General features: G+C 49.3%; 1 long non-coding RNA gene across 4 annotated transcripts in view; it reads left to right on the forward strand.

Annotated features, from left to right (window-relative positions):
- The window catches only part of LOC106984023 (uncharacterized), a 798,380-nt gene that overhangs the window by 769,839 nt on the left and 16,225 nt on the right, over positions 1 to 12,316 (forward strand). Inside the window, exon 17 of one of the 4 annotated variants that reach the window (XR_008293708.1) lies at positions 3,225 to 5,882. The exons of the other annotated variants lie outside the window; for them this stretch is intronic. This is a non-coding gene — a long non-coding RNA (uncharacterized LOC106984023). Of the gene's footprint in view, positions 1 to 3,224; positions 5,883 to 12,316 lie in introns of those variants that run through there. 4 annotated transcript variants of the gene reach the window in all.

The following is a 12,316-nucleotide window of genomic DNA, read 5'->3' on the forward strand; positions in this document are numbered from 1 at the left end:
TTGAACGGAGAGTTGCCATATGAGCCAACAATTCGATTTCTAGGTGTCTCCCCAAAAGAACTGCAAACTGTTTTTTCAAAAAATTTTTTTTAATGTTTATTTATTCTCGAGACAGAACGTGCACAGGGGAGGGGCAGAGAGACAGGGAGACACAGAATCTGCAACAGGCTCCAGGCTCTGAGCTGTCAGCCCAGAGCCCGACGCGGGGCTCGAACCCACAAACTGTGAGATCACGACCTGCACCGAAATCAGACGTTTAACCGACTGAGCCACCCAGGCGCCCCTAGGTTATGTCAGTTTTACCTCAATTTAAGGAAAACCCTCCCACGTCCCTGTGTGGGTGTCTTGATGCCAGGGCGAAGAAAATAGGAGAACAAGGAGGCAGTGATTGTTGAAGCACTGATTAAAAATGTGCACTTTGAGGGCAGGGCAGTCCTCTAAATCTCTTTAATTAAGACAAAGAGGACATGAGGTTCGGGGGAACAGCAGTTCAGCAGATGACTAGCGACCGAGCGAGACGCCAGCCAATGGCTTCTCGGAAGGGTCAGCCACCCGGATCTGTTTTAGAGTCGACTTAACACGTGAAGTGTGTAAATACCACAGTTGATTCTTCTGTCCCCGCTCTCCCCAACCCTCTCCACCAGCTATCTCCACTTGGCACGCGTCCTATTTTCCAAGCAGCAGCTGTGCACAGTTGAATAGTAAATCAAACACCCTAAAAAACCGTTGTTTTAAAACAATGTCTCAGATTTCTCCTATATTTCATTTCTATTTTCCTTCCCCAAACCCCTCGCCTCAGACAGCAGCGGTAGTAAGCGCATTCAGGTAGTGAAGCCTCTCTCCTGTTCACAGGGGATTCGTGAGCGAATTCCCACTGACAAGTGGTTGTGGGGGCAGAATTTATAGGCAGAGTCATTTCAGGCAGATCCCGTATGTTCTTAGGAAGCAGGTTGTTGACGAATGTTCTTGGACAGGAAGGGACCGGATGGCTGAGGTTTTCTAGGGACACAAATCCCCAGGGTGAGCCCCAAGTTTCCAAGGATGTTGGCATCCTGAGAGTCCCAGCCCCTTGGCTTGGTGAGCCATTCTACAGCAAGACTTGGCTGGCCGTCCCCCCAAAGGCTGTGCGGGTTCCAAACGCACCATCCGGGAGGCTGTTTTCCTGGGAAAAGAGACAAATGGTGGTGATGAGGAATCTTCCTGAAGGCTCAGTGTCGGGCTTCCTGGCGAATCCCACACCCATGCACACATAATCCCACACTCCCAAGCCCCAGCCCTATGGGTGCCTCAGCTCAGCCTCCAGCTGTCCTTGAGTCAGGGTCTCTCAACCTCGACCCTAGTGACATGTGGGTCTGATCATTCTTTGTTGAGCGGAGTTGTTGGCACTCACAAAGGTTGGATGGCTCAACAAAGTCACACGCCATGAAGTCACAGAGTTTATCAGATGTTCACTCAGCAAACATTTCGTACCATTGTTGTGTATCGAGCGTTACTACAGGCACGCGGACCGGCAGATATTTATCGAGCATCCACACGATGTTCAACGTTACGGATGCAAGAGGGAGCAAGTGTGGAGGAGACAGAAAATAAACATGCAAAGCAGCTTGTCAGCCCGCTGGCGTTTGGGGCTTAATCAGGCTCTGTGGTGGAGGCTGGCCCGTGCACTGGATGACATGTAGCCGCATCCTTGGCCTCTACTAAATTCTTTTCTTTAATTGCTTTTTTTTTAATGTTTATTTATTTTTGAGAGAGAGAGAGAGAGAGAGAGCATGAGCAGGGCAGGGGCAGAGAGAGGGAAGCACAGAATCCCAAGCAGGCTCCAGGCTCTGAGCTGTCAGCACAGAGACCGGCGCGGGGCTCGAACCCACAAGCAGTGAGATCATGACCTGAGCCAAAGTCGGACGCTCAACCGACTGAGCGGCCCAGGTGCCCCGACCTCTATGAGATTCTAATAGCGTCCCTCAGTCGTGACGACCAAAAATGCCTCCAGACATTGCCAAATGTCCCGTGAGGGGCAAAGTTATCCCCTGTTGAGAACCACGGACGCCGAAGGAATTTAAGAAAACAAACTTAAAATGGGATATTGTGGTCTACGTACTGGTAGAACCCTGTCTGTCCAGAGAAACACAAATGTATTTTCCAGAGATGATCTCCCACGGGAAGGAATATCCAGGGATGAGGGAAGCCCCTCCTGAGAAGGAAGGTGGTGTTTTAATCCATAATCAGACCAGCAAATTTATCTGAAATTACCTTATTATGACTCACGCGTTATTATGAGTGTCCCTACTGGACGGTAAATCTAGGAGATCAGGGGCTTTGTCCCTCCAGGTGACTGCAGTAGACCCAGAACCTAAAACAGTGCCAGTCACAAAAGTCTGGGCCATGAATGAAAGATTGGGTAAATCCAGGAAACCTCCTTCTTACAAGAACGCTGTGACCTTTCTTCCTCTTTTCCTTACCCTCTCTTAGTTCTACCTCTTTGTCTTTCTGACCTCTTCTCTTCTCCCACCCATACCCAAACAGACACACTGTCAAGCACAAAACCAAATACACGAATGCTCCCACAAGCAGACAACACATATGCACCAACACACCAGCAGGAAATGAAAAGTAAACACCAAAAACATGACCTTGACTCAGTGTTCTGAGAAAATAAACCAAACACAACAACAGATTGCTGGGACACAGACCGAACCGGAAACATCAAGCAGCTTTTGCACCACTCGGCACTTACCAATTTGTCGCAACCTTAGGGCTTCATGCCCTTGCCATAAGGTCACCAGAACCTCTGTGTTGGGGCCAAGAAACTATGTGATCCTTTACTTTCGGGGTGATACACTTTACCATCACATTTGCAGTGAAAAATAACATGGAAAGAACACCCGCCTACCCCCACCAAACAGGCACACACACACACACACACACACACACACACACACACACACACGCACACTCTGTGGTTATGGCGCCCCTATAAAGTGGTTCCAGTCTCTTGGCAAAAATTCTTAGAGGCTGGCAAGAGCAGTTCAGAAAACATAATCTTTCATTTACCCAGATAAATATGATACTTGCCACATAAATTTGAGGGCACTTTGTTAAACACTTTATATGCCATACTACACCCCAAAGACCGTAACTGCCTTTAGATTGAGGACAACGATTGAGAAATAGCAAACCAGGCAAATAAATAAATTGTGTGTATTTATTTTTAACTGCTTTTCTAGACATGCCACAAGGCTTCTCGCAGGCAACACACACTTGGCAACCTCAAATAAAAAGTGACCTCTTGATCGGAAAGAATTGAACTACCATTCATCTTCCTCTCGGGCCGCGGCTGAACACCTGTCCGTCGGCCATTCTTGGTGAAGTGGAGGAAATTCTGATCCAGTGGCCACTGGGCTAAATCAAAGACTCTGTCTCTTTTTCCAAAGTCAGGGCAGAGGAGCTGTTACGAAACAGAGGTCTGAGAAGGAAACTAGCCAGTCTTATAAAACATAGATTGAAACCCCAAACCATATTAAGTTGAAGTGGGGACCAGAACTTCCATGGAAACCACATGCCATATCATATAGGGCATTGAGTCTGAGAAATGCCAGTTGATCTGGGATTGGAAGTATTTTTTAAGTTTATTTATGTATTTTGAGAGAGAGTGTGTGTGTGTGTATGTGCAAGTGGGGGAAAAGCAGAGAGAGAGGGAGAGAGAGAGAGAGACAGAGACAGAGAATCCCAAGCAGGCTCTGCACTTCAGCTGTGGTGCCTGACATGGGGCTCTACCCCACGAACCGTGAGATCATGACCTGAGCAGAAACCGAGAGTCAGAGGCTTAACCAACTGCGTCACCCAGGCACCCCTGTAATCAGAAGTATTAAGGTGCTCTGGATAGTGTCTGAGGAGACCTTCCTAATCTTGGCACGTTCCTTTGCTTTCTTCACTACCTCCAAATAATATTTGTTAAGCATTTTGTGGGTGTCACGTTGTCCTGAACACTTTACGTGACCATAAGTCTATCCAAAATTCTATGAAAGGCTATTGTTAATCCGTGTCTTAGAAATAAGTAATTAAGACCTAAGGTGTTTGGGTAAATCTTTAAAGTCCACGCAGCCAGTCAGTGGAGACAATGGAATTCGAATCCATCCATCAAAGCCAACACTGTTTAAATGACAGCTAGATGTGGAGCCTCGGTGCTTCCCACTCCTCATGCCCACACACCCACAACCGATTCCCTGATGGCTTCCGTCATCACCTCTATGACAGCCACCAAGAAGATTTCCATTTCCATGCCAGCTCTACCCTATAGGCAACAGTAGGGTCTACAGGCAGTCAGGCTCAAAGGAAAAAGGATTCCATGATTGATTAGTGATGCCTGCTCTGGGTGCAGAAGTGGTCACTAGTGGTACGTATCACATCAATGTGCTGCCCTCTTTATTCTGACGACTGTCCAATCTCTCTTGCTAAACAGTACTTTATCTTCTGAACTCCAGAGCCAGATTTTCAACCGCCTACTAGACATCTCTACTGGGGTGGCATATTGACACCTAAGACTCCTCAACACTGGCCTCTTTTCTCATGGTCCCTAACCTGGTAAAAAAAATCATAATATCATAATATCATATATATCATAATATCGTAATCATAATTATCCACCCGGGTTCCAAGCTGGAGGCCTGACCACTGAGCTGAGCTCTTCTCTCTCCTTCATTCAATACTCCATCCATCACACATCTTTCCCATTGTACTTTCCAAAAACATTTTGAGAATCTGCTGCCTCTGTCACATTCCTATTCCTTGAGTCTAGGATAGGCCCTCATTTCCACCAATGCAATATTCCACGAACTACTGCTTCTGCTTCCAGACTTGCCCAGCCACACGTTCCTCCTAAAGCACAAATCTGGGTACACATTTCCCTTGCCCAGATACCTTTGTGGCTCTGATAAGGTCATGCTCTCCAGCTAGCATGGGAGACCCTGCACCGTGAGGCCTCGTTTAACTGTTGAGGTATCTCCATGCCCCTCCATTAGCCACCACATCCCCTTACCTGTGCTCCAACAGCACAACCACCTTGCTCTGTTCTTCCATCCTCATTCGCACCTACGTGCCTTTGCACGACCTGTTTCTTCCACTAATATGCCCTCCCCCATAATTTAGCGATCCTTTATAGAGACATCCATGCCCTTGGTTGACACAAGTCAACAGTCACAGATTATGTGCTTGGCTCGAGGAAGCACTGCCTGAAGGTTCCAATGTAGCTCTAGCAAGCGCACCTGCTCCAAGGCTTGCCTTGCCTTGAAAGCAGTGTCCTCTTGAAAGCAGTAGCTATTAGAATGAGATATACAGTCAATACATCCATAAGCAAAGGTAGCCTACAGACAGCGCCCCCATGGAAGCTGGATGGTGAGATCTATGACCCTCAGTCACCCCCTGACAATGTCAGTTGCATTCCTGGCACCTGGTGGATGTTTGCACCAGCTTACAGCTGCCATTGCATTCGGGCCACGACTTTTCAGGGCACACGACTCACAGCTAGGCCCCCAGCACACAGATCTGACTCAAGAATGTGAGCTCTTTGAGGGCAGGGGTCAGTCAATGATAGCCTCACCTTCCTGTTGTACCTGGGCTGGGAGCCTGGACCAGGCAGGCATTCAAGAAATGGTTGTCCATGGATCAAACAGAGTGAACCAGAGAATAGATGACTCAGTCTCAGCACCATCCCTCATTAGTTGGGTGGTCTTGGTCCAATTTTTTAACCTCTCTATGGCTCTGGGTCTCCAACTACAGAAGTAGAATAATAGTGGTGCCATATTCTTTGGTTCTTCAGACCTTGTTACCAATGGATAGAGGATGGATGGATGGATGGATGGATGGATGGATGGATGGATAGATGGATGGATAGATGGATGGACAGATGAATGGATGGATGGATGGGTGGATGGATGGACAGATGAATAGGTGGGTGGATGGATGGATGGATGGATGGATGGATGGATGGGTGGATGGATGGATGGATGGGTGGATGGATGGATGGATGGACAGATGAATAGGTGGGTGGATGGATGGATGGATGGATGGATGGATGGATGGGTGGATGGATGGATGGATGGATGGATGGGAGGATGGATGGATGGGTGGATGGATGGATGGATGGATGGATGGATGGATGGACAGATGAATAGGTGGGTGGATGGATGGATGGATGGATGGGTGGGTGGATGGATGGATGGGTGGGTGGATGGACAGATGAATAGGTGGGTGGATGGATGGATGGATGGATGGATGGATGGATGGGTGGGTGGATGGATGGATGGGTGGATGGACAGATGAATAGGTGGGTGGATGGATGGATGGATGGATGGATGGATGGATGGATGGATGGATGATGGATGGATGGATGGATGGGATGGATGGGTGGATGGATGGATGGATGGATGGATGGATGGATGGATGGATGGACAGATGAATAGGTGGGTGGATGGATGGATGGATGGATGGGTGGGTGGATGGATGGATGGATGGGTGGATGGACAGATGAATAGGTGGGTGGATGGATGGATGGATGGATGGATGGATGGATGGATAGATGGATGGATAGATGGATGGACAGATGAATGGATGGATGGATGGATGGATGGATGGATGGACAGATGAATAGGTGGGTGGATGGATGGATGGATGGATGGATGGATGGATGGATGGGAGGATGGATGGATGGGTGGGTGGGTGGATGGATGGATGGATGGGTGGATGGATGGATGGGTGGATGGATGGATGGATGGATGGATGGGTGGATGGATGGATGGGTGGTGGTGGATGGATGGATGGATGGTGGATGGATGGATGGGTGGATGGATGGATGGGTGGATGGATGGATGGGTGGGTGGATGGATGGATGGATGGATGGGTGGATGGACAGATGAATAGGTGGGTGGATGGATGGATGGATGGATGGATAGATGGATGGATAGATGGATGGACAGATGAATGGATGGATGGATGGATGGATGGATGGATGGATGGATGGACAGATGAATAGGTGGGTGGATGGATGGATGGATGGATGGGTGGGTGGATGGATGGATGGATGGGTGGATGGATGGACAGATGAATAGGTGGGTGGATGGATGGATGGATGGATGGGTGGGTGGATGGATGGATGGATGGATGGATGGGAGGATGGATGGATGGGTGGGTGGATGGATGGATGGATGGATGGATGGATGGGTGGATGGATGGATGGGAGGATGGATGGATGGATGGGTGGGTGGATGGATGGATGGGTGGATGGATGGATGTGTCTGTTGATGAATGAGTAGATTAAGGGAAAGTTATTTAATAGATTCACTATATTACATAATTAATTAATTAAGAAAAATGTTCTTCCATCACTGCCGAAAGCCACCATCCATTCACACGGTAAATAAAGTGGCCCAAACACAAATGGTCCCTCAGGAAACAATCAGTCCTAGGGACAGCTCCCTCTGGTCACTGCCTTCAGCACACACCCTTCCCATGGAGAAAAAGGCAGGGAAAGGGAGGAAAGAGAACAGAGCTTACAAGTGAATATTTGGAAGTACTGTCACTTCACGGAAGCCTCTCCCCCTACCCCGAGCCTCCCCGGGAGCAGTCAGCAGCTCTGAGGCTTTGCCTTGCAGGAGGTGAAGACAGGATCTTGAGCCCCCCGTTGCTCTGCCCCTCACTTCCTCTGCCACTCCAGTAGCTTGTGTGTGTGAAGGGCTGGTGGAGAGATGTGCAGAAGGAATGGCCCCTGAATGCCTCTTCTGTATGTAACCTGTTAGAAGTCACCCCTCCCCCTGACTCGGCTCTCACACTCGTGACTAAAAGGCCTAGCCCGCCCCGAAAGCCCGGACTCTCCTTCCAGAGTGCTCTATGGACCCCAAGACTTCTTGGGCCCCTCCCGGCTCGGCGGTATCAGCTGAGTAATCTCCCCAAGCATCGACACACAGCTGCAGGGGATGAAAATTGTACTGTTGATAGATGCAACTTTGGCTAAGATTACATGGTTTTGAATATCTTGATGACATATTTGTCTGAAAAGTCTTTCAGAGGATGGCCTAATATAAATGCGCGGAAATGTTTCTAATGACTAGCATTTGTCTACAGACTTCGTTGGAGAAATTAGCATTCATATGTCTCGGGATGTCATTTGCATTTGTATGCGGGGACAAACTTTTGAATAATCATTTCTTCCAGCCCAGAAGAGTTAACTATTTACTCTGAACGCAGGCTGTTTTCCTCCTCAGGCTATCGGGCTGGGTTAGTGGTGTCCAGAAGGAGGTAATGATGTTCTAAGCATACGTCCCATTGCTGTTGTACCACTGGAATCTTCTAAGTAGTCCTAATACCATTTGCCTAGCAAAGATTTACTGGGCTCCAGCTCAGCTCTGGCCACACCCACCTAGCTCTTGGAATCCACCCCATGTCCTAAAGAAGCTCAGCGCTTTCTACAAACCCCGGGCCCACCAGGTTGAAGCCTGAGACCTATCTGGTTGCAAACATACCTGGAATTCTCCCCAGGATAACAGAGGGTCCATTGAAAACCCATGGAAAGCAGCTGGTGTGTGCAGACAGCTTGGGTCCCCCTTCCCTTATGCAGTTTCTTAGGGGTCCTTTGGCTGAAGTCAATGGCAAGGTCTGCATGAAGCCAAGGAGAGATAAATTCTAACAGGGCTCTCATTTGCTCTGTGACGTCCAAGAAGAAAATGAACCTCCTTCAGGATCAGTTTTGCCATCCATAATTCAGAGAGGCAACACCACCAATTACCAGGAATTAAGGAGACAAGAGTTGATCATGCATGTAAAACCCCACGACTTGGCACATAGTAGGACACTCGATAAATGTTACTTTCCTGCCCTGACTCCCCGGCATTCCCTAGTATGCCAGCAACAACAGCACTTAGGCTCCTGATGGCAACTTGTGCAAATGGCAAAATATGATGTTCCAGCTCGAGAGACTTTCACGATGGTCACTTTTACTTTGGGGTAGCTAGACAACCATGGGATTCATCTTCTGCATGAGCTCTGGGTCTCCAGTAAAACGCTCCCGTGCATCTTCTCTGAGACCTTACCCCGTATCAGAAGTAAACCCCAGATAGTTCTGCCCGAGCGGCTTACTCTGGAAGCAGAAGACCCAGGTCGGTTTGAGGCCCACAGCCTAGCTCCGCTCTGGGACCCAGCGCCCTGCACGGAGTAGGCATTTTCCTGCATGCCTGGTCAATGAATTGGTGTTTGAACTTGGGAAAACAGTCAACACCAGGCCGCCTCATCCTAGGATGTGGAGCAGGAACATGAAAGGTCTATGTTCCAAGACATAAGCATCTTTAGTAAGAAGATGAGACCAGCAAAAACGACCCTCTATGTAATTAAAAATGGAAACCATCCTAGCCTGTAAGAGAACCAATGAAGCTGAAGAAAGTGCAGCTTTTCCTGCAATAATGACTTTAATTCGTGTTTTATTTATTTATTTTTTCAACGTTTATTTATTTTTGGGACAGAGAGAGACAGAGCATGAACAGGGGAGGGGCAGAGAGAGAGGGAGACACAGAATCGGAAACAGGCTCCGGGCTCCGAGCCATCAGCCCAGAGCCCGACGCAGGGCTCAAACTCACAGACCCCGAGACCGTGACCTGGCTGAAGTCGGACGCTTAACCAACTGCGCCACCCAGGCGCCCCTAATTCGTGTTTTAAATGGTGGTCAACAGAAATATTTGGGGAGAGAAAGAAGATAACACCTGCTTTGCTGTACCTCGAGCCCGTGTAGTCATGCCTGCGATGCAGCTTGGTGCCAGTCCTGGGGCATCCCGTGCGTCTGTCCATCACAGGCCACGTTACTCCTTGTTGTGATCCCAGGTTTGCTTGTCTGTCTGTCCATCCGCCCTGAAACCTCCTGGGGGGCAGGCACCGGCATGAAGCATGTGTCTGACACAAAACACTCAGTGAATGTCTGTAGAAGGAAGTAACTAGTTCGTATAAGATGTCCTCTCTCAATTTGCTGGTGTGTCCCAATCTGAAAATGACCCCTCATAAACTGGTCTCACTGTCTGTCTGCCTCCGTCTGTCTGTGTCTCTGTCTTTTCCTGTCTGATCTCGTCATCTCTTTGTTTCTCTCTGTTTCTGTCTCTGTCTCCCTCTCTCAGCACGGTGCTACCAAGGAGGGAGGATTGAAACCTGATTGGTCAGAATGACTTGACTTGTTCCCATGTGTCTATTGGGCCCCATGTGAACACCCCAGGAAGCTCCCTGCCGCCATGGTAATGTCTCAGATGATGCTATCTGGTGGCCCACATCTCACGCCAGAGACAACGCCTGCTCCCAGAGAATCCTCGGCCATGTCCCACCCTCTTTATGTCTGTGAAAAGCAGGTTGGGAGAGGCAAGGCTGATCTTCCTTGAAGCCTGGGTGTTGTGTTGTATGTTTGTTTTCTTTTTTCTAAAACACTACACCTGGAGAACATTTTTATGTGCCTCTTGCCAAACCTGAAACCTGGTGTGAGAATGGTTAGTGACCTTCGGAAAAGCAGGGCCTCAAGTGGCACCAGAGTAAGGGGACCACTCCCAGCGCCACATGTCTTCAGCCGCCAGAAACGACACCTTGTCCTCAGGGTAGGAGCGGCTGGGGCGAATGGCACAGAATCTTCCAGTATCACTTTTCATTGTTATCTTAAAAGAAACAACTTAACCAGTGGATATGGCCACCATAGCCTGTGTTTTGCCTGAGTTGACTGGTCAACGGAGCCAACCCATCACTAAATGAGTGGACACATAATACATCCATATAGAATCGATTCATATAAATGCCTTCCCTTCCCTTTTCTTAGTAGCCATTTGTTTTAAGTATCTACTGACGGCAAATCCCGTGGCTTCTCATCTCACCTACCGTTTCGGATGCGGACGACCTTAAAGACAAGGTACAAATACCACCTCCCCCCATTCGTTCCACCCAAGTCCCTTAAGGACAGGTATGCCCTTGAAATTTAGATCATTTCATTTATCGATGACAAAGATACAATGACAAAACTGTCACTGAGTCTTCATCACCCAAGTGGAACTCTCTGGAGGATTTTTAGGAGGAAGCACACCTGAGGGTATTTCTCACCCTCTGTCGTGAAATCTGGAGCACCAGCAGGGTTGTGAAGACAGGTGGGCAGCGGGGCGCTGAGGACAAAAGCCGAGCTCACCATGGGACAGGGGATTTGTCCTGTGCATCAGCCCCATCTTCAAGCGCTCCATGGAAGCTTCTGGAACATTCCGTGGTGGGGATAATTTTAACAGCATAAAGGACCGGGGGGGGGGGGGGGCGGGGGAGATCCTCGAGGATCCTAACACTCCCCCTCGCCCCCCCCCCCCCCGGTCCTTTATGCTGTTAAAATTATCCCTCGTTCAGTTTTGTGCTGAGTGTCTTTGGTTGTGGCCTCACCCCTCCCCGCTCCAGATCCATTCTCCACTTTTCTCCGCTCAGCTCGGTGCTCCGGGGTGGGGGGTGGGGGGATCTACACAGACACATGAATGGACTCGTCGTGCCCCCTGGCTTGCACTGGGTCAGCCTATGAGTGCCCCTGGGGGGAGATGAGACAGGGGAGAGGCCTGCCTCCCCCTCCTCCCTGTGTGATCACTGTGGGCCACTTGTGCCCCTTGACTGAAGGTCACCGCTCACCTCTGCACTGTCCCCACAACCTGTCTCTCATCTCGCTTTCTCTCTGAGCTTGGAAACACTCCCTTTCCTTACGCCTCCCAGCAGCCTCCCAGGAAACTACACCTTCCTGTAAGGACGTCCTTTGCCCTGGGCCCCTGTGCCCTGCGAACATTCCCTTTATGAAAACCCCCTTGGCATCAACCCGGTCCGCTCCTTCCTGCTACGACCCAAGTGATACAGGTTTGTGGACCCGGCAGACTCACAGCGGATGTGTTTCTCCGAGGTGTCCCAAGGTCTACGTGGAGTGGAGCCTCCTTTGTCATTTTCTGCTGCTTCCCTTGGACCCAGTCAGGGCTCACAGAGAAGAACATGATTGACCTTTATCCTTTTCCTCGGAGAGACTAAGCTGGGGAGGTAAGTGCCTCATCAGACCTTGCTCCTCTCCCCCTAGCCCCCTTAACTCACTCTAGACCCCTGAACTGGAGTCAAGCTGTGCAAAAAGGCAGAGCACTGGACCAAGAATCCAGCACCGGACCGAAGCTCTTTTCTTACCCTGTGACTTTGACTTACATGCACGCTTCTTCCTTGGGGTCGTCAGTCAAATCAAGATGGCAGCCAGAGTCTACTTCCTCATCAGGCCCTCAAAGCATGGGAAAGATGGAGGAAGACAATT

Source organism: Acinonyx jubatus, chromosome E2 (assembly GCF_027475565.1).
Source record: "Acinonyx jubatus isolate Ajub_Pintada_27869175 chromosome E2, VMU_Ajub_asm_v1.0, whole genome shotgun sequence".
In the NCBI taxonomy this organism is placed as follows: domain Eukaryota; kingdom Metazoa; phylum Chordata; class Mammalia; order Carnivora; family Felidae; genus Acinonyx; species Acinonyx jubatus.